The sequence below is a fragment of the Rhinoraja longicauda genome, chromosome 10 (assembly GCF_053455715.1).
Source record: "Rhinoraja longicauda isolate Sanriku21f chromosome 10, sRhiLon1.1, whole genome shotgun sequence".
NCBI classification, from domain to species: Eukaryota; Metazoa; Chordata; class Chondrichthyes; order Rajiformes; family Arhynchobatidae; genus Rhinoraja; species Rhinoraja longicauda.
Genome location: NC_135962.1, coordinates 16,174,153 through 16,196,608, shown reverse-complemented (window position 1 = coordinate 16,196,608; position 22,456 = coordinate 16,174,153).

Sequence of the window (22,456 nt, the reverse complement as noted above, 5' to 3'; positions counted from 1 at the left end):
AAATTCATCAGACCATTGCTGAAGCTCCAAAAAGTCTATTGTAACCAAATAAATTGCAAAGTAGGATGTGTTCCCTGAAATGTTAGATGTTAAGGGATGCAATGGTTTCTGTATTAAGGACTTTGAAAGGAATTGATGGAGTGGATAGAGAGAGACTTTTCTTGCTACTGAAGGAATCCAGGACAAGATGGCATTATCCTAAAATCAGAGCCAAGCATTTCAAAAGAGGAAGAAAAAGCTTTTTGCTAGAATTATAATAATAATAATATGCCTTTATTGTCATTGTATGCACAGTACAACGAAATTAGAAATTAGAATTGTTAGAAATAAAGAATGGAGTTTGAAGAAGGGTCTCGACCAAAAACATCACCTATTCCTTCTCCCCAGAGATCCCGCCTGTCCCGTTGAGTTACTCCACCATTTTATGTCTATCTTTGGTGTGAACCAGCATCTGGAGTTCCTTCCAACACAAAAATAAAGCATTATTCATATTCAGATTTGTAGAAGTATGAAGGCGTCTCCAATAGAAAAAGCATCTGCGAGTTTAACTAGTGGTTTTAATTCTGAGATTGACAGATCAGCGTCTAGCAAAGATATAGAGCCCTAGAGTCATATGGCACGAAAACAGGTCCTTCAGCCTAACTTGCCCACATTGACCGAGATTCCCCATCTATACTGGTTGTAACTGCCTGCATTTAGCCCATATCCCTCTAAACTTTTTCTATCCATGTACCTGTCCGAATATCTTTTAAATTTGTCATGTAAATATGATATAAATTGCTGCAGAACCAAGATTATTTGACAGAGATAAAACACAGATTTCCCATTGAATGGCAGAATATCTTCAAGGGGTTGAATGGCTTATAAAGTATATGCTTCCATGTGTATCTGGATCTACAAATGGATCCATAAAGTAAAAGGGGCAAAGCTTAAAGGTGATATGTGGGGCAAGTGTTTTTACACAGAGGATGGTGAGTAACTGGAATGCCTGCCCAGAGTTGCACTAAACGTCATTCATGTTATTCCCTTTATCATGTGTTTGTACACTGTGAATGGCTTGATTGTAATCATACATTGTCTTTTCGCTGACTGGTTAGCACGCAACAGAAGCTTTTCACTGTACCCCGGGACATGTGATAATAAACTAAACTCAAAGGGTAGTGGTGGAGGCAGATATAAAAGTGGCATTTAATAAGCTTTTAGGTGTGCACATGGATATGCAGAGAATTAAGGGCTATGGGTCATGTGTAAGCAGATAGGATTAGTTTATCCTGGCATCATGTTTGTCACAGACATTGTGGGCTGAAGGGCCTGTTACTATGCTGTATTGTTCTATTTTCTATGTCTGAATCTTTGGTATGAGTGCCAATACAAGAAAGAGCAGAAAAGGCACAAAATGTTCTGTTGTCATGAAAAGACAACATATTCCACATAATAATACTGAATCCCAGATCCATATGTCCAGTACTGAAATAGCATTATATGATTTTTTTTCATTTACTGAAGTTGGGCAAAACATTTAAAACAATACCTGGTCACTCAGTATTACACAGCACATCACTCATCATGACCTGAAATACCCAAGATAATATTTAACTATAATGAGCAATTCACATGCAAATTCACCATGGCAACCAGTCTGCTTTTATGGCAACTGTTCACTGTTGTGAAAAAAAAAGACAAAAAAGACCAACAGACTCTAAAAGTTCAGTTCAGGCAACATAGATTAAATCCATTTGCTGGTTAGGGTTCCAGCTGGAAAATAATCAGTGTGGAAAATAGAAGTCTGATTGAGAGAGACACATTCTGAATCTGAATAGAAAGGCAGATTATTATCTGAATGGTGTCAAGTTAGGAGGAGGGGGAGTTCAACGAGATCTGGGTGTCCTAGTGCATCAGTCAATGAAAGGAAGCATGCAGGTACAGCAGGCAGTGAAGAAAGCCAATGGAATGTTGGCCTTCGTAACAAGAGGAGTTGAGTATAGGAGCAAAGAGGTCCTTCTACAGTTGTACCGGGCCCTGGTGAGACCGCACCTGGAGTACTGTGTGCAGTTTTGGTCTCCAAATTTGAGGAAGGATATTCTTGCTATGGAGGGCGTGCAGCGTAGGTTCACTAGGTTAATTCCCGGAATGGCGGGACTGTCGTATGTTGAAAGGCTGGAGCGATTGGGCTTGTATACACTGGAATTTAGAAGGATGAGGGGGGATCTTATTGAAACATATAAGATAATTAAGGGATTGGACACATTAGAGGCAGGAAACATGTTCCCAATGTTGGGGGAGTCCAGAACAAGGGGCCACAGTTTAAGAATAAGGGGTAGGCCATTTAGAACGGAGATGAGGAAGAACTTTTTCAGTCAGAGAGTGGTGAAGGTGTGGAATTCTCTGCCTCAGAAGGCAGTGGAGGCCAGTTCGTTGGATGCTTTCAAGAGAGAGCTGGATAGAGCTCTTAAGGATAGCGGAGTGAGGGGGTATGGGGAGAAGGCAGGAACGGGGTACTGATTGAGAGTGATCAGCCATGATCGCATTGAATGGCGGTGCTGGCTCGAAGGGCTGAATGGCCTACTCCTGCACCTATTGTCTATTGTCTATTGTCTATTGTCTATTACATAAACAGTCCTTCTCCAGAAGTCTTATAGCCAGGCACCCATCTCCACCCTCTGCACAGTTGCAAACTAGTACAATTTATGTTCCACCTTACACTGGGCTATAGAGTTACTGAGTCATACTGTGTGGAAGCAGGCCCTTTGGCCCAACTTGCCCATGCCCAACCAACATGCCCCAACTACACTAGTCCCATCTCGGGTTGCCAACTTCCTCACTCCCAAATAAGGGGCAAAGGGTAAGGTCACCACCCGGTGCCCCACGTTACCTCACCCAGCCAGCGGTCACATGCTCCCGCTCCACCAATGGCGGTCGCCTGAGCCGGGAGGCGGGTTGTTACGCAACCTCCGTTAGGTGGCGCCCGGGCCTACACTGTCCAGGACTACAGCGGCCTACAGTGTCCGGGCCTACAGTGTCCAGGCCTACAGCGCTGTCCAGGCCTAATACAGGACAAGGGCGGTCCCGTACGGGACAAACTAACTTAGCCCAAAATACGGGATGTCCCGGCTAATACGGGACAGTTGGCAACCCTCGTCCCACCTGCCTTCATTTGGCCCATATCACTTTAAACCTGTCCTCTGCATATCTCCATTTTTTTGTACACATCGCGATCGTTCCTGCCTCAACTACTTCCTCCGGCAGCTCGTTGCATACACCCACCACCCTTAAAAAAAATACGCTTGTCCTCCAAAAAATAAAGCCCTAACCTGCTCAAATGCTTCCTTTTGCTCAGAGCCTCTAGTCCTGGCAACATCCTCATAAATCTTCTCTGCACTCTTGACATCTTCTCTAGAACATCGTGATCAAAACTGAGTATAATCCTCTAAATGTGGCCTCACCAATGTCTTATATAACTGCAACATAACCTCCCAACTATTTTACTTAATTTATCTAATGCAGTTCTCTTTATCTAATGCAGAAATAAGGAACTGTAGATGGTTTACACAAAAGGACACAAAGTGCTGGAATAACTCAATGGGTTACTGCCAGAGAACATGGATAGGTGACATTTTGAGTCTTGACCCGAAATGTCATCTATTCATGTTTTTCACAGTTGCTGCCTGACCCATTGAGTAACTCCAGCACTTTGTGTCCTTTTGTAAACCAGCATCTGTAGTTCCTTCATTTCTACAATATGTTTACAAGGGTCGGGACCCTTATTCAGACTGGCAGATTTATCAGTATGAAGAACCTGTACAACCCAAAATGTTACCTCTCCATGTTCTCCAGAGATGCTGCCTGACACGTTGAGTTACTCCAGCACTTTTTATTCTTTTGTCTTTATCTAATAGCTGGCATTCATTACCCACCCAGGAATCATCTAATTTTTTTTAAATCCCACCTTTGTTTTTAAAGTCCATCACCCTTCTGCCTCTGTAACTCTTTCCAGTCGTATCAACACCCACCATCTCAGATCGGCTGCAGTTTGAGCTCTTGCACATCTTCCGTCTTCTCTGCTTTAGTCTGGAATACAAATAACATGAGATGCAAGGAGGGGAAGGTGATTCTAAAGGGCATTCAGATAGTTTTCTTTATTCAATACATTTCTGGCCTAACAAGGAAGCTGGAGAAATGAGAAATGAAAGCCAAATGAATATCAATGGAGATTTTGAATAGCAAAGGAAAAGGGATCTAGTCCACTGCAAAAAACAAGTCAACTGGAGAAGGGCAAGAGACAATGGAATGTGAATAGATGTGGCCCTGATAAACTGAAACCAAAAAGTTGTAGGCAAAATTGCAACTGAACAATAGGAACTGTGTGGTGGTGTTTTGGTTGCAGTCAACTTACATTGACGTGGGGGGTGCGGGGAGGTGGGCGTAATTAATGCCAAGATCCCTGGATGACTCCTAACGAAGGGCAAAATAGAGCATGGAAAAAAAACATGATAGTTTGTAAACGCAAAAGGATAAACAGACTGATTACAGAAAATTCAGCGGGAAAGTAAGTAAGAAAATAAGAGAGAGCATGAGAAAAATTGCTGGCAGCTGATATGAAAGGGAATGCAAAGGGATAGTCCATAGGTATGTGAATAGGAAAAGGGTTGTAAGTGGAGAGGGGGAGCAACCGGAGACCAAAAGGTAAATTGACTAAACAGGTCTAAGGCATGGCTAAGCTACAAATCAAGAATTTTACATCAGTCATTACCGAGGAATAAGTTTCTGCAGGAGCCTCAATAAAGAAAACTATATTGAGATGTTAATGGACGAGCAATTGATAAAGAGGAGGTGCTGGAAAGGGAGATGCAATTAGAGGATACATCATTTGGTCTAGATGGAATGTATCCAAGGTCACCTAAGGGACTATGGAAGGAAATTGTAATGCATCTGTCCATCATTTTCCAAACATCTATAATCTATGTACATACAAACATGTAAATTAGAATCATTCAACTCCTTCAGCTTGCTACATCATTTAATAAGATGATGACTGATCTCGATGTAACCATAACATATTCCTGTCTAACTCTGGCAACATTTTACCCTCTTACTGATCAAAAATATTCACAACTTCTGCTTCCACAACTTTCTGAGGATTAAAATTCCAAAGACTCACAGCTCTCTAAAGGGATAAAGACACACTGAGTTACTACAGCACTTTGTGTCTGCCCATTCCAAGCCGATTGTGTCTGCCCTTTCCAACATGGATAGGTAACATTTCAAGTCAGGACCCTTCTTCAGACTGTTGCATCTCCCAGTTGCTAACCATTTTATAGCACTGGTTCAGACAAAATTGGAGCATTGTGTCCAATTCTGGGCAACAAATTTAAGAAAGATATTGCTAGCTTGGAAAGGCTGGAGAAATGATTTATTAAATTAATTCCAGGAATATGGACATTATTTACATGGACAGACCAGAGCAGCAGGAGTTGTACGTTTTGGAACACAGGCACTGAGAGGAGATCTGACAGGTATTTAAAATCAAGATAAAGTCATAGAGTCATACAGCACAAAAACAGATCCTTTGGCCTAACTCGTCCATACTAACCAAGATGCTCCATCTAAGCTAGTCCCATTTGCCCAATTTTTTCCCATAGGCTTCCAAACTTGTCTTATCTATGTACCTGTCCAAGTGTCTTTTAAATGTATTTTAAATTACCTCCTCTCGTAGCTCATTCTGTACACCCATCAATCTCTGGGTGAAAAAGTTGCCCCCTCAGATTCCTATTTAATCTTTCCCCACTCACCATAAGCCTATGGCCTTTGGTTCTTGATTCATCTACCCTGGGTAAAAAACCTTGGACATTCACCCTATCAATTCCCCTCATGATTTTATACACCTCTATAAGATAACCCCTTAGCCTCCTATGCACCAAGGAATAAATCCCTAGCTTGACAAATCTCTCCCTGTAGCTCAGGCCCTCGAGTCTCGGCAACATCCTCGTAAATCTTCTCTGCATTCTTTCCAGCTTAATGATATCCTTCCTATAGCAAGGTGACCAAAACTGAACACAATCCTCCAAATGCGGCCTCACCAATGTCTTGAACAACAGTAACACAACGTCCCAACTTCTATACTCAATACCCTGACTGAAGAAACCTTCTTTACGATCCTATCTACCTGTGACCCTACTGTCAGAGAACTGTCCACCTATACTCCTGGACCCCTCTGGTCTACAACATTCCCAGGGCACTAATATTCACTGTGGTACTAATTCACTAATATTCCTGCCCTGGTTTGACTTACCACACTGCAACACCTCACACTAATCTGCATTGAACTCCATTAGCCACTCTTCACACCACTTGCTCAGTTGATCAAGATTCTGCTGTATTTTTTCATAATCATCTTGACTATCTATGATATCACCTACTTTAGTGTCATCTGCAAGCTTACTTATCATGCCTTGCAAATTCTCATCTAATTGTTGATACAAGCCACAAACAGCAATGGGCCCAACACTGATCCCCGAGGCACACCACTGGACACAGGCCTCCAGTCTGAAAAAAACTCTTCCACCATCACCCCCTGCTTCCTTCCATAAAACCAATTCTCTATCCAGTCAGCTAGCCCTCCCTGGATCCCATGTGATCTAATCTTCCAGAGCAGTCTATCATGTGGAACCTAATCAAATGTCTTGCTGAAGTCCATATAGATAACATCCACAGCCTTGCCCTTAACAACCTTTTTGCTTACTTCTTTGAAAAACTTTCTGAGACACAATCTGCCATGTACAAAACCATGCTGATTGTCCTTAATCACCCGCCATCTATCCAAATGCATATATATATTATTTTATCCCCCAGAATCCTCTTCAGTAACTTACCTACCACAATTGTTAGGCACACTGGTCCATAGTTCCCAGCCTTTTCCTTGCAACCTTCTCAAACATTAGCCACCCTCCAGTTATCCAGCACCTCACCCATGTCCGACGATGATTCATAGATCTACATCAGGGCTCCTGCAATGTCTTGCTTCGCATAGAGCACTCCGATATATCTTATCAGGCCCAGATACCTTCATATTCCTCAGGACGTCAGGCTCCTCTTTGACTGTAATATGGACTGTTCTCATGACATCTCCATTGACTGTCTCAAATCCCCCAGTCTTGAGTGATAGCTAGAAACAATGCAGTTAGACATAAAGTGTTCGCATTGGTGGAGGGGTCACCAACATGGAATAAACGTGACAGGGAAAAAAGATCAAACATGACCTGAATAAACCCTATCAGGCAGAAAGTTGTTAGAATCTTTGGAGAAGGTGCAGAAGTGCATATTGGTTACAGCACATAGAACTGCTGCCTCACGGCGTCAGAGTCCTGGGCTTGATCCTGATCTCGGGTGAGGTCTATGTGGAGTTTTGCATGTTCTACCTGTGACTGTTTAGGTTTCTTCCAGGTGCTCCGGTTTCCACCCACATTGACCTTTGTAAATTGCTCCCAGGTGCGTAGGGAGTGGTTAAGAAAGTCAGATAACAGAGGTTGTGTGAATGGGTGACCAATGGCCAGCATGGACTCGGTGAGCCAAAGGGTGAGTTTCCATGCTTTATCTGTAAACTAAACTAAACTAAGACTTTTACCAGAATGCTGCCTGATTTATGGTGCATTTGCTACAAGGAGAGGTTGGACAAACTTGGATTATTTTCTCTAAAATGCCGAAGGTTGACGAGAGACCTGATAGAAGTGTATAAAATTATGAGAGGCATAGATAGAGTAATCATTCAGAAACTTTTTCCCAGGATTACAAATATCTAAGACTAGGGGGCATAGCATTAAGTTGAGAGGGGAAATGTTTAAAGGTCACATGCGGGGCACGTTTTTTTTACAGAAAGTGGTGGGTGCCTGGAATGCGCTGTCGGTGGTGATGGAGGCAGGTATGATAGTAGCATTTAAGAGGGTGTTATGTGGACACTTGAGTTAGCAGGGAATGGAGGGATATGGATCAGTTGCAAGCAGAGGATTTTAGTTCAACTTGGTAAAATGTTCAGCACAGACACAGTGAGACAAAGGGCCTGTGTCTGTGCTGTACTGTTTGTTCCATGTTCTATGTCTGGAATGAACTTACTGGAGAAGCAGGAAGGGCAGATCAATGGCTAAAATATTGCCGATACATATCTGATAGGAAAGAATTTGCAGGGCTGAGGGGAGAGGGGCTCAGTGGTCGGTTTCTCCGGAGAACCAGGGTGAAACTGAGGGCAGCATGACCTCGATCTGTGCTGTAATCATTCTGCATTCTACCATGCCTCCAGCTGCCTGGGCAATGGACTCTACAGTCCACTCGCTAAATCTCTCCAACTTTTACGCTCCTTGAAACTTTTGGCCAATCTTTTCATCATTGGTTCGATTACCTCAATCATATGCCTTTACGATTCTGGTTGAAAATCACTCATGTGAAGTCTATAAACATGTTTTGATGTAGCTTTCTAGAAATTACAAATTTTACTGGGAAAAAAAAGCCTAAATCAGTTTGGCAGCAGCTGCATCTCAATTATAGTGTTACCCACATATTAGGCACATACCTTTGTATCTCTAGGATGGATTCAGACCCTTATAAGTAAGCTTTATTTTCCAAATCTGTGGAGTGAAAATCATTTTTTCAGGAATCCACAGGCACATTTAAACCACCCAGTATTTCTTGAGACACTGTTCTCATTGCATTCTGAGGTGCACAGTTAATGGCATCGGTACCTGCGAGTTCTTATTTCTCTCTCTCTGCAGCACCACCAACCCACACTCTACTTCAAAGCAGTTTATGACCCACAGCTCTGCTTTACCTTTTGTTGCATTCAATGTTGCAAACAGATAGCTATTCTCCTCTTCAGACATACCCCTCCAATTAGAGATACCCCGTTTGATCAATCTTCCTTCTCTTTCACACAAAGGGTGGTGGGAGTATGGAACACACTGCCAGAGGAGGTAGTTGAGGCTGCCCTAGCAGCTGCGGCTACACCTGCGGTCCATTTGTCTTGTGTTTTTGTTGGGTTTTTTTTGTCTTAATTGTAGTTGTGATGTGGTGTTTTTGTGTTGTGTACTATGTGTGTATGTGGGGGGGAGGGGGGGAACTGTAACATTGTAAATATGTAAATATGTATCCCTTCCGAACGGAGACCCGACCTTTGTGTTCTGGGCCGTGTCTCCGTTCCATCTGCGGCCTACCATCGGCCCAACTCCTGGAGCTGGCGGCCTCCAGGGCTCTGGTTCGCAGAGCCCGCGGATCGGACTTACCACCACCGGAGCCGGCCGTCCTCGGAGGCTGCGGGAGCAGCTGCGACTCGCCTTAGGCTCGGGCCGCGTGGATGCCGACATCGGGAGCTCCAGCAGCGGCAGCGTGTTCGCCCGCCCCGGATCACGGGGCTTGGGTCGCGGACATTTCACCGTCCGGCGCGGCCTAAGATATGCCGCGGGATATTTCTCTGCTGGGCGGGGGCTTCAATGTCGGGAGCCACGACCGCTCCGACGTGCAGCAACAGCGGCAGCAGCAGCGTGTTCGCCCGCCCCGGATCGGACTTGTCATCGGCGGAGCCGGCCGTTTTCGGAGGCTGCGGGAGCGGCTGCGACGCGACGCGCCTTAGGCTCGGGCCGCTGCGGACCGTCCGGTGCGGCCTGCAACCACAACAACCTGACTGCGGGCGAGGACAGCAGGAGAAGGGAAAGACATTGTGGCCTTCCATCACAGTGAGGAGAGGACTGGAGGAGACTCACTGTGATGGATGTTTCTTTGATGGATGTTTCTTTTTTTGTGTGTTTTTGGGGTTGGGTAATTTTAATGCCTATTTAATGCTTTTATTGTTGGACTGTGTTTTGGGGGTTTTGGGGTTGTGTAATTTTAATGCCTATTTAATGCTTTTATTGTTGGACTGTGTTTTGGGGGTTTTGGGGTTGTGTAATTTGAATGCCTATTTAATGCTTTTATTGTTGGACTGTGGGTGACCGAATTTCGTCCAATATTGGATGACAAATAAAGCTATCTTGATCTTGATCTTGACTATCTCAAAGTTTAAGAAACAGTTAGACAGGTTCATGATAGGACAGGTTTGGAGGGATATGGACCAAACGCAGGCAGGTGGGACTAGGTGTGGGCAAATTGGGCTGAAGGGCCAGTTTTCATGCTGTATGACTCCCTCTCTGCAACCTGAAACCAACCTGTTTTCTCTAGTGTTCTTAGGATTGTAAATTCCCGCTTTGTGATGTCTCTTGAGCTGCGAGCAAATTATATCTTCCTTTTAGTTATCACAGTCTGATGAACCAATAACTTATTTATTTGAATACCCATGATTATTTTTTGTGCCCCTATAAGCACATATTTGGATCAGTGAAAGGTAATAATTCAATGAAGCTTTATTCATTTTAGAAGGATAATTCCCACAGTGTAAGCGAGTTTCAGTTGATTTCATTTAGAAGAAAATTATATTGGAATCTCAGCACTACAGATGTGCTCGGGGAAAATCTTATCTCACATGGATGATTCATTTGGTTTTCTGATCAAAGCTCCGTGATACAAATAGATATCAATTATACCAGCTATAAAGCTCTGGTGCAGCCTGACACTACATGTTTCAGTAGAATAAATCAATAACACGCAGCAAAATAAATTAATCTCAAAATTCCAGATTTACATCCATTCTGCTTATGGGGCATGGTTTGAAGATTGGTTGAATAGAATTGCTGGATATTTCCATTTGCCTTGCAATATCACAGAATTAGAACATCCATACTTTGGAAGGGGGAATTCGATATTTATCAAGTAAATTAAATAGTTAATCTTGCAAGTTCATAGCTACCCATAAAAATATTTGTAATTTCAGCCACTTATGGTATGCTTTGATTGTAATTTAGTTAACTTGATTTATTAAGGTGTACACAATATTTTAGTTTAGTTTAATTTAGTTTATTATTGTCACATATTGTCACAGATACAGTGAAAATCTTTTGTTTGCGTGTTACCCAGTCAAAGAAAAGATTATGCATGATTATAATCAAGGCATCCACAGTGTGCAGATAATGGGTAAAGGACAAGATAAAGTCCGATAAAGTCTGATTAAAGATAGTTGAAAAGTCTCCATTGAAGTAGATGGGAGATCAGAACCGCATTCTAGCCGATGAGAGGACCATTCAGTTGCCTGATGACAAATAGGACAAAACTGGTCCTGAATCTGGAGGCTTTATTCCAGATGACAAGGCCCAATAAAGTCATAGAGTCATCCAGCATGGAAACAAGCCCTTTGGCCCAACTCATCCATGCCAACCAAGATGCCCCATCTAAGTTCGTTTATTGTAGCCATATCCTTCTAATTGCTCAATTTTAAAATCCTCTCACTCTCCAGGCATAATAAACCTGTCGACAATTTTACAAGCTTTGTCCTTTAAGTTGTTAGTTGGGCAATTAGGCAAATTTGGTTGCCAAATTTAAACTGTGACGCCACTTTCAAGGAAGAAAATGAACCGATAAACCAGTATCTGCAGTCCTTGTATCTTGGTTTCAACTCCACTCGTTAAAGTTTCATTCCATGTATTGCATTCACGGCACAAAACAATGTACTTTGGCACTGGACCGCAGGATGTGCTGAATCTGCTCAATGATTCAGTGCCTAACCATTCTCCCCTGATCGATTGCATTAACAGTGTTGGCAGTCACAGCAATCTGTTGTAATTTGCCTTCACCTGACTGGAGTTCCAAACATGGAACAAGAGTGCAATCCCCAGCTGCAGAGTTCAATACAAGTCCTTACATAATATCATCTTTCTCACTCTTGGTGACTGCACATACGTTTTCCGTTCATCTATTCAACACATTTTCAGTTCGTTAGGTCAGACTGCTACCAGTAGTTTCTGTTTTTGTTATGCTCATGGTACCAGCTGGTTCTATCTGAAAGCAGCATGATGCTAAAGGATGTCCTTATACTTTCATAAACCTAGCGGTATCAATAACTTAGGCAGAACTGTGGTCAAGAGAGTTCAACACTGAAGAATGTAAGACTTAAGACTTAAATTTCAATGTAGTTTCCAAACTGCGAGAGATAAGAACTATGGAGGAGCAGAGAGATTTAGGCACCCAAGGTCAATTATCACTAAAAAGTGAACAAGTTAAAAAAAATTAAAAGGCAAATGGAACATTGGTCTTTATCTCAATGAGATAACGCTTAACTCTTGTATGTTCAGACAAACCAGTCAAAAACATAATTCCTAGCAAAAGGTCTGTATGTGAACCAAATAAAAAATAGGAATGTCAACTTAGCTACTTGCTCTGTGTATGAAAACATAAAGATAAACAGAAGGATAATTACCTGACAATAGACACAAAATGCTGAGTAACTCAGCGGGAAAGGCTGGGTCGAGACCTTTCTTCAGACTAATTCAACAGTAACTGATATCTGGGTTCTCGTGAACTTCTAGAGTTTACTAGAAGTGTATTAATTCACTTTGTACACCTCTCCCCTGCCATTGAACAGCTAAGTGGGACTGTATAATTAAGGTAATGATTGATGCAAGGACTTGGTTCAACAATTGAACCATGCATTTCGAGAATAGTGGTCCAGAGTTGATTAACAAAATGAGAAATTCCACCGGATGGCGCCGCGGTGGCAGCCTCGCCTACAGTCTGTCTGTTCCTTTTTGTTATTCTTACTGTGTTTTAAAAGTTTGTGTTAATGTTCTCTGGTTTGTTTAATGTGGAGGGGGGGGCAGGGGAGTCAGGGGAACTTTTTTTCAATCTCTTACCTTACTGGAGATGCGATTGATTTCCGGATCGTAGCTCTGCAGCCTAACATCGTGGAGCTGGAGGCCTTGCTTGGGACTGACTTTGAGCCCCACCGCGAGGACGTGGACTTACCATCTGAGCATGCGATCGCTTGCTTGGGATCGACGCTCCAACTGCAGCCTGCGGACTTCAACATTGAGGAGCTCGCTGTCTCGGGTAGAGGCCAATGTCAGGAGCTCCAAACGATGCAGAAGTTTTCGACCAGCCTCAACCCGGGATACGATCGCCCGTCACGGGGGAGTTGAGATCAGCCCCCGATGCAGGTTGATCGCCCTGATGCGAGGGCCCAAACGCCGCCGGCTACAGGAGTAAGATCATCCCGTCAACAGAAGGCTCGAAGGGAAGAAGATTGACATTTTTTTCGCCTTCCATCACAGTGAGGAATGCAGAGGAGTCACTGTAGTGGATGGTTATGTTAAAATGTTTGTGTGTTCTGTTGCTTTTTATTGGTACGACTGTATGGCAAATTAAATTCCCCATATGTTGCAAAACATACGTGGCTCATAAAGTATGATTATGATTATGAAAATGAACTAAAGGAGGGGAGTGGGTGGTGGCTTTGAACTCTGGCTTAACCCCTGAAGATATTTGAACAGAATGAACTGGCCATGAGTGAGGGGGAGATGGATAGAGATAAAGAAAAGACAGGTGAGGTGTTTGTGCTCAGTCAGCTCTCCGTCTTATTGTAACACTTTATTGTAACAATTTATGCTGTGACCATTGCTCCTCAATAAACCAATAAACTACCTATCATTTCTCAACCCTTTGGATAATCGGCAAAGTTAGAGAAAATGTAAGATTTACAACTGACCTTGGAAGGGACATACCAGAAAACTACCAGGGTAAAATGGGTTAAATCAGGTTGCGTAGCCTAAAAAATGTGTTCTTTTCAATATGAAACAAAAGCTAAACGAACTGAGGATTTTAAAAAGTATTTGGTCAGAATATTAATGGGGGAAGCCCAGATCAAAGGGCAAACTAAAAAGCTCAAAACTTGGTCATACAACAGGTGACCTTATCCAGCTTTCCTTCATGTAAAGATGAGAGAAATCTGGGACATCTCTCCAAAAACTACTGTTGATGGAAGAATGAAAATGTCAAAACTGAGAAAAACTATTAAAGATTACAGATGGGTAACACAGAGTTGATATACGCCGATAAGCCAAACATTATGACCACTGACAGGCAAAGTGAATAACATTGATTATCTTGTTACAATGGCACCTGACAAGGGGTGGGATATATTAGGCAGCAAGTGAACAGTCAGTTCTTGAAGTTGATGTGTTGGATGCGGAGAAATGAGCAGGAGTAAAGACCTGAGCGACTTTAACAAGGGCCAAATTGTTTTGACAGACGACTGGGTTAGTGCATCTCTGAAATGGCAAGGCTTGTGGGATGTTCTCAGTCAGCAGTGGTGAGTACCTACTGACAGTGGTCCGAGGAGGGACAAACCACAAACCAGGGAAGGGGTGTTGGGCACCCAAGGCTCATCGATGCACGAGGGCAACGAAAGCTATCCTGTCTACTGTGGCACAAGACACAGAAAATTCTAATGGTGGTCACGGGAGGAATGTGTCACAATGCATCGCACCCTACTGCGTATGGGGCTGCACATGGAGGACCAACAGCATATTAGGCAGGTGGTCATAATGTTTTGCCTCATCAGGTCATAATGTTTTGGCTGATTGGTGTATGCATTAATTATGATCTTAGAAAACAGAATAGAGGAAGGCAGAATGGACTAATCATGTTCATGTGTGGTCTGTAAAATCTGCACTTCATTTCAAACACTTCAGTTAGAGCATCAATCAACCTAGTGACTTCAGTGTAGGAAAGAACTGCAGTTTAACTCGAAGGTAGACACAAAATGCTGGAGTAACTCAGCGGGACAGGCAGCATCTTTGGAGAGAAGGAATGGGTGACGTTTTCGGGTCGAGACCCTTCTTCAGATTGATTCAACAATAACTGACCTATCTTCATACTCTAGTGATTTCAATACTGCATTGCTTAGCATCTTGTGGCTGCTTCTAGTATGCCGCTAACAGATTAATATTGCAAATTACCCTTGAAGGCGCATGCATTAAACCAAGTACCACTCCAAATGCTCCCACGTAAAACAGGGTTTATTCAACGCATTCTAAATCATGAAACATGGGGCAGGAATGTATTTGAGGTAGAATATTGTGTAAAGAGCATTAGTGAGTGCAAAAGATCAGTCCCTGGAGGGAACAGAGAAAAGTATTTCTTACTTGCCAGCTCATATAGAAACATAGAAACATAGAAAATAGGTGCAGGGGTAGGCCATTCGGCCTTTCGAGCCTGCACCGCCATTCAATATGATCATGGCTGATCATCCAACTCAGTATCCTGTACCTGCCTTCTCTCCATACCCCCTGATCCCTTTAGTCACAAGGGCCACATCTAACTCCCTCTTAAATATAGCCAATGAACTGGCCTCAACTACCTTCTGTGGCAGAGAATTCCACAGATTCACCACTCTCCAAGTAGTGGTCCAAATATGTCCAAGTAGTGTACAGTTTAGCCTATCCTGAGATTATGTGCACACGCAAATCCAGCAGCTAAGAATGCAAGTAAACGACAAAGGTTAAAAACCCCCCAATCATTTTGTGTGATGCGTATTTCTTTTAAGATGTTGATGTTGCTCAATTTTCAGTGATTTACGGGGAAGTTTACAAGAGTGGCCACATGAATACCACCTCTAAAGCTTTCTAGGGATAAACAACCACGTGCATTTACCACCAGAGGCAAACACTCAAGTGAGATGCTGGGGAAATGGCAGTGTCCACACAACTATTCCAGGAACGCCAGAGTAAAATAATGGCACCAAATATAACAATTTCTGATCTATTAAATACATAACAAAGGATAGCTGAAAAATGTTGTCAGGGCAACTATTGACAGCACAAGAATGCCTTAGTAATCAACTGCATACATCAATACTCCTGCCCACCATTTTGCTGCAAAAAAGCAATGAAAAGGTGTGGTGGCTTAAAATGGCACTGTGCAAATCTTCCTCACTAATCTGCGCTGTCCCTCACTCCAGGCATGCACAGGTATCTAAATTTGAAGAAGCGCACTAAACAAAATGTTGATAAAAGAATGTTTTCCATGATGACTCTCAGATCCCTTGTGAAGCCGATGTTCCAATGCCTTACCAAAGGAATAGCAATAACCCACTCTCTAACCCGTGCATGTCACAGTCAGGGGTTGTAGAAGAAACAGAGGCATTGCAGTTCAAAAGGTAGCTCTTACGTATAGCGGTCCTTTAAAGGATGCGCTTCTCATTTTGGATACTCTTACACAATTAAACTAATTTTGATAGACAACAAGTGCCAGAGTAACTCAGCAGGTCATGCAGCGTCTTTGGGGAACATGGATAGGTGATGGCTCCCGACCTGAAACATCCTTTTGTGTCCTTTTGTATATTAACCAACATTTACAGTTCCTGGTTTCGAAACAAATTTTGATGGTTGGGGTCGTCATTGAGTCTCAAAATTAATTCCAAGCACAAGAATGAATAAATAAAATCCTCTTATAGAGCCATTAACCTTTACTTTAAACACACACCAAAATAAATATGCATTGCAAATAGTATGTAATTTATTGATGAGGAAGTCACCATAGATTAACATAAACAACGGAACTAACATGAATATTCCCCCACTCCCCTATGCTTGTTCTTGCTCGTACTGAAAGTTTGTACCAGGTGTTCCATACAAAACACAGTCTTGGTATCATTGTGCAGTCTATACTTATAGCTAGTTGCTGTCAGGAAGAAAGAACAAACCAGTGTTGCTGGAATAGATGCCAAAGTCAGCCCAGTGTAAGTGAATGTCAGGTATGTGAGGATTGAACTCAACTATTAATTCTGCTCTTGGTTACAGAGCCTGCTGATGTTTGCTCAGCTTTCAAATCTGGTCGTTTGGATAAGTGGCCTATAGTTGACAAAAAAAAACATTAAATCTTGCCATAAAAGTGAAGAAAGCAGGGAATCAGAGAAATTGAAAACTATCATGGCTTCAGGAGTCTGAATAACAATTGCCCTGAATGATGTCAACTGTGTGGTTCTGTAGCAATGACAAACATGTTAATTTGCTGTCAGTAAGAAGTTGAGAAGGAATCCCTCTGTAAACTGAGAATAAAATTGAACTCAGTGTTCCTGCCAAGGATCTAGCAACACAAAGCCTACAATACCATCTGTCAAAGCAGCTGCACAGCGAGTCTACAGCTTCAAGAAAATATAAATGAATAAGATGCACCTATTATTTTGATGCTATCATAACTTTAAAAAAATTACCTAAGCCTGATTCTCAAATATCGCAAAACATTTGGCACATCGTTAATTATCTAATTGGGTTTCCCAAAAGCAAATGCTGTACGTTATTCAAATGTGTTCATTACATTTTGTACAAAACTCCATTTGGGCAAATGACCAGTTAATCTCTGTGTGTGGCAAAAGATTGTCGACAACGCTAATCTCCAGTTCCTTGTTAAACAAACATTCCAACAATTTAACATAGGAGTAGCAATGTATCATTCTCAAAATTGTGTTGGAATGTTAATCCTTAATGGTTCAAATCATGGAGAAACTAGCATCCCTTAGTTCAACAGTTATATTGAACATCCTTGTTTTTGATCATCTCCCTCAATCCAGTGCAACAGTAACTTAAAAATTGCAATGTCCAGTCAGAACCATTCTTTTATAAAAAGCTTTGTCATTGTTTCCATAAGCAACAATGGAAAAAGCCCAAGTACATTTTCACTGCCTGCTTCATAGTGCCCCATACTGTTCTCTAATTTATTTGTGATTAATCATCTCACCCACCAATATTTTCTTTTGTATCACCACAAAAAACAATTTAAAATTTGCTTGTTGACTGAAGCCAGTTCTATTTTCCAAAGAATGTTACTTTTTTTTCCACACTGTGTCTTTCTGGTAAGTGATAAAAATGTGTACATCTATAATACATCAGACAAGTGGAAACCGATGAGACCAAGGACCCATTCCTATAAATTACTATTAAAACAGTCAACCAAAAATTACTATTAAAACACTCAACCAAAAAATTACTATTAAGCGCTCAACCAAAAAAAACAAGCCCAGAGTCAAAGTACTATCTAAACTGATTATACCAACTGAAGCTTAGGACAATAACTAGCTCCATATGCAATAAACAGCTACCTATATGTTAACAAGCACATTAAAAAAACTGCTGATGTAGATGCAAGTATATCACTTGGGTTATCAAGTGGGCACCTCCCTTCACCGGTGTTTTGCTGTGTTTGGCCCACAATAACTCGGGAAGGCACAACAGTTAGTTCTGGCGTCCCAGAACAACCCCCCTCAATACCTGCTCTCACCATCTATGCTACCAGTATCCACTAAATAATGGAAATTACAGCCGATTAATTCACTCTAACAAATGCTAAACACTCGCATCCAATCTTCCACTTATCGTAACCAATCATTAAACTCATAATACTACAAATATCAAACTTGCATAAAACTGGAATACACTTACAAAGAAATGCTGCCAAGAATAAACCTATAGCTTCCAGTGTAAATTTAAACCTTTTCTTATAATAAGTATATATTTTAGGCTGCAAATTATTTCTATCTGATTGACATTGAAGCAATACATGAATAATTAATACAATGCAGGGATCTAATTTTCTACAGGAGAAATGAGCATTAGACTGTATGTGTAGGGAGGAACTACAGATGCTGGTATGTAATGCTTTTTATATAGCAATGAGCTCACAGACATTAACATTTCCATGTACTGCAGCTTTAAAGGGATATATGCAACAGTCTACATACATATTATGTAAAAACTTGCAATCAAAGATGCATTTGCAATCGTGAACAAGAATGATAAGAAAATTATCCATTGTAGAAGCTAGGAAGTATATACTTGGCAGTAACTATTTTCAAACAGCAGGTGTTTATCATTGCACCAGCAGCAACTCCTCGTGCATTAAGATATTAAACGGGATATAGAGCAACAACACTAATTGCCTTGCCTTTAATTTTATGTTGAACACCATTTCCTCATCCAAAATGGAAAAAAAACCAATGATGGTGCAATAGGCGCAAGTCAAAACAGAGCAAAGAAATTAATAAGTAGGAGAGAAAGAACAGGGAAAGGATGATAGATGGAAATGATTGCTTCATTAATAATTAAAACACAGTATGCAGATTATATTCAATATAAAAAATTAATTCTGCAGCTACCAATGCATTTAAAATCAATTCAGGATATGTTAGGCAAGTTGGAATATGGGAAGTGTTTTGGGCATTGTTGAGTTATTGTTGAAGATAGGTCAGCCACATATATTGCTCAAATGTTTAAGAATCATTGTCCTCAAATGGCGAACTGACTATAGCTCACATAAAATACTCATGCAACTGGAATGATTATTGTAGTAAGCACACAACTGGTCACAGAGTGGGTTAAGTACAGTGGAAAATATCATCATAGGTAATCCTCCTTCTCACATCCTTCCGATATTCAAGGTAAGCTTACACCTATTATTTCTTTGTTAATCCTCAATGTTACTTTTCCCTCGTCCCTTTTTCACTACAAATGCCAACCAGTGAAACAATGCAAGAACAGCAAGAGTGATGATGTAGACATACTGTCCCTCAATTCCCCATTTGCAGCTTGCTGCTCAGATACTGACATAGCAGGGGTAGAAATGGAGACATGGTAGGATTGCTGCCTTACAGCGCCAGACGTAAGATCAAGTTACTTGACTTGAAAACTCCTATAAAATCCATAAACCTTACTGCACCATTCGCTTTTGACCTGTACACTCCCAGCATGGCCCCGAATTTCTCTTACCTCTCATTGTTGATTGTCCAGAAGGCGTCTTGTTTCACTATAGACACAGGACTTATCTCTTCATTTCCATCAGTCTTCAGAGTGCATTGGTTCAAAGTATTTGGTTTATGCCCATTCACCAGTTAAGCCGTTGCTTAAGAGGTGGCACAGCAGTAGAGTTGCTGCCTTACCACACCAGAGACCCCGGGTTCGATCCTGACTACGGGTGATAGCTGCACAGAGTTTTATGTTCTCCATTGCCACATAGGGTTTTTCTCCTGGTGCTACATTTGCCTACCACACTCCAAAGACATACAAGGCCCCCGGGCCTGATGGTCTGCATTCCAGGGTCCTCAGGGAGGTGGCTCTAGAAATAGTGGACGCATTGGTGATCATTTTCCAATGTTCAATAGATTGAGGATCAGTTCCTGGGGATTGGAGGATGGCTAATGTTATCCCACTTTTCAAAAAGGATCGAGAGAGAAAACGGGGAATTACAGACCAGTTAGCCTGACCGATTGTGGGAAAGGTGCTGGAGTCAATTATTAAAGAGGTAATAACGGCGCATTTGGATAGCAGTAAAAGGATAAGTCCAAGTCAGGATGGATTTATGAAAGGGAAATCATGCTTGACTAATCTTCTGGAATTTTTTGAGGATATGACAAGTAAAATGGATGAAAGGGAGCCAGTGGATGTAGAGTATCTAGACTTTCAGAAAGCCTTTGATAAGGTCCCGCACCGGAGATTGGCGACTAAAATTATAGCACATGGTATTGGGGGTAAGGTGTTGACATGGATAGAAAATTGGTTGGCAGACAGGAAGCAAAGGGTAGGAGTAAATGGGTCCTTTCCAGAATGGCAGGCAGTGGCGAGTGGAGTGCCGCAAGGCTCGGTGTTGGGGCCGCAACAATTTACCATATATATTAATGATTTGGAAGATGGAATTAGAAGCAACACTAGCAAGTTTGCGGATAACACAAAGCTGGGTGGCAGTGTAAACTGTGAAGAGGATGTTAGGAGGTTGCAGGGTGACCTGGACAGGTTGAGCGAGTGGGCAGATGCGTGGCAGATGCAGTATAATATAGATAAATGTGAGGTTATCCACTTTGGTGGCAAAAACAAGGAGGCAGATTATTATCTCAATGGAGTTATGTTAGGTAAGGGGGAGGTGCAGCAAGACCTGGATGGTCTTGTACACCAGTCACTGAAAGTTAGGGTGCAGGTACAGCAGGCAGTGAAGAAAGCTAATGGAATGTTGGCCTTCATAACAAGAGGATTTCAGTATAAGAGTAAAGAGGTTCTTCTGCAGTTGTATAGGGCCCTGGTAAGACCACATCTGGAGTATTGTGTGCAGTTTTGGTCTCGTAATTTGAGGAAGGACATCCTTGTAATTGAGGCAGTGCAGCGTAGGTTCACGTGATTGATCCCTGGGATGGCGGGACTGTCATATGAGGAAAGATTGAAAAGACTAGGCTTGCATTCACTGGAGTTTAGAAGGATAAGAGGGGATCTTATAGAAACATATAAAATTCAAAAGAACTGGTCAAGCTAGATGCAGGAAAAATGTTCCCAATGTTGGGCAAGTCCAGAACCAGGGGCCACAGTCTTAGAATAAAGGGGAGGCCATTTAAAACTGAGGTGAGAAGGAACTTTTTCACCCAGAGTTGTGAATTTGTGGAATTCTCTGCCACAGAGGGCAGTGAAGGCCAAATCACTGGATGGATTTAAGAGAGAGTTAGATAGAGCTCTAGGGGCTAGCGGAATCAAGGGATATGGGGAGAAGGCAGGCACGGGTTATTGATTGGGAACGATCAGCCATGATCACAATGAATGGCTGTGCTGGCTCGAAGGGCCGAATGGCCTCCTTCTGCACCTATTTTCTATGTTTCTATGTTTCTAAGTTTGTGGGTTAATTGGCTTTAGTAAAAATAGCAAATTGTCTCCAGTGTTTTTAATAGTGCAAGTGTACGGGGGTGATCATTGGTCAATGTGGACTTGGTGGGCCGAAACGCCTATTTCCACACTGTATGTCTAAAGTCTAAGATATCACAGAACCGATTCATTTTTGAAGAAACTTCTTACTGCTTCTTCTAGTTATAATGAAACTTCCTCATTCATAAAAGGAGTTGCTCATTAAGTAGTGCTAGACATGAATTGATATTCGGGAATGGACAATGTCTGACTGTTCTGTTGAGCAGTATATCCAATTTTCCAACACTGTTTTGCAAACCTATAGAATGTGAAAGTAATCTTGGACTGTACATGTCTTGAGAAGTTTAACTTTTTTTTGGAAAAGGCTTCAGCTTAACCTAGGTTTCTGTATGCTGTCTAGTAAGCATTGGCTGAACGGTTTGCAAAGTACTAACATCCCTCCTTCAGAAACTAAAGGGTCTGTCCCACTTTAGGTGATTTTAAGACGACTGCCGGCGACTGTCAAAGTCATAGCAGATCGCCGAACTTTTGTTTTACCCGACGACAATGACCACGACAATGCCGAGTCAGGTCGAGATTACAACGTCTTCGGAAACATCGCAAAATTCCCATGCTCTCAATGCTTCTCCGGCGTCTTAATTTTCGCTGAAATTATGGACAAGTCGGTAAGTACTTGAGAGTTTTGAACTATAACATCTTGGATGGGTTACTTAAAAACCAAGCTTCACTGTAACAAGGCATAAACTGGATTTACTTCCAGTAATTCCCACGCTTACCTGACTGTCAAACTGTCGCCTCCAATCTTCCTGTCAAATGTCCTGACGGTAAATAAATTGGTTAAACACAAGCATTTTATGGTATTTTGAAATGACTTTACTTAT